At 37.1% G+C, this 1053-nt stretch overlaps 1 pseudogene; it reads right to left on the reverse strand.

Moving 5' to 3' along the window:
- Window positions 1-584: 584 nt before the first annotated feature.
- LOC123488956 lies at window positions 585-764 on the reverse strand (annotated as a pseudogene).
- Window positions 765-1053: the final 289 nt, after the last annotated feature.

Raw genomic sequence — 1053 nt, forward strand, 5'->3', positions numbered from 1 at the left:
TGGATTTAATTTATAAACGCTTTCTGTCATTTCCGATTGGAGGGCAGATGACCACGTGACTTACGAACCTACAAATGTGTTACTTTGTAACAGTCAAAAGTTGTTATTCCCAAAGTTGATCAACTCCCAATCTATGCCAAGATTTTTTTTAAAGCATTATCTTTAAAGCATTATCACTGTACCATTTACACCCTGTATCCTGTGCATGTGACGAATAAACATTGATTTGATTAGATAATAATAATAATATGCCATTTAGCAGACGCTTTTATCCAAAGCGACTTACAGTCATGCGTGCATACATCTTTGTGTTTGGGTGGTCCCGGGGATCGAACCCACTACCTTGGCGTTCCAAGCGCCGTGCTCTACCAGCTGAGCTACAGAGGACCACATAGATGATTAACGCACCATTCACATCAGCTATCATAGTCAATATAACAGTGACTGACTTCACCATCACTTTCTAGCCATCATTGCCATTGAGATGAAGATGGTCAAACGTGAAAATATAAAATACATCGTGATCCTAATGGAATATAACAAAGCAATTCTGTTGTCTTTGCCTGATTTATCTTTACAATGACAGGGGGTGCACCGTTCCTGGAGGTACTGCAATACCAGGTCGATGCGTGGAGTGGACGGAGCAAGCCCCTATTCCATCTCCCTGTTCCAAAAATCAATTTAATATATGGTCCCCAGATAGGGGACGTATCAGATATTAAACTGATAAGAACATTTTTTTTTTTTTTTTGTGGAAAAATAATGTTTATTTTCATTTCACATTCAAATACAAGTACAAATTCATTGCATAACGTTGTACATAACATGGATTTACAAAAACAGTACCTTAACCATATAAAAATAGCAAAACTCTTTAAAAAAGTGCTGTTCTGAGGAACCTGACCAGCTAAAAGGCCTACATTCGAGAGAAGCATGTAAACAATTGCCTCTAACAATCTCCCAAAGCTGATCTTACAAAGGAATAAAAACAATTATAGAAATAAAAACATACACATATACCAAAGGGAACTCTGAATAAACCTCAGTGTATAT

Source organism: Coregonus clupeaformis, unplaced genomic scaffold (genome assembly GCF_020615455.1).
Source record: "Coregonus clupeaformis isolate EN_2021a unplaced genomic scaffold, ASM2061545v1 scaf2619, whole genome shotgun sequence".
NCBI classification, from domain to species: Eukaryota; Metazoa; Chordata; class Actinopteri; order Salmoniformes; family Salmonidae; genus Coregonus; species Coregonus clupeaformis.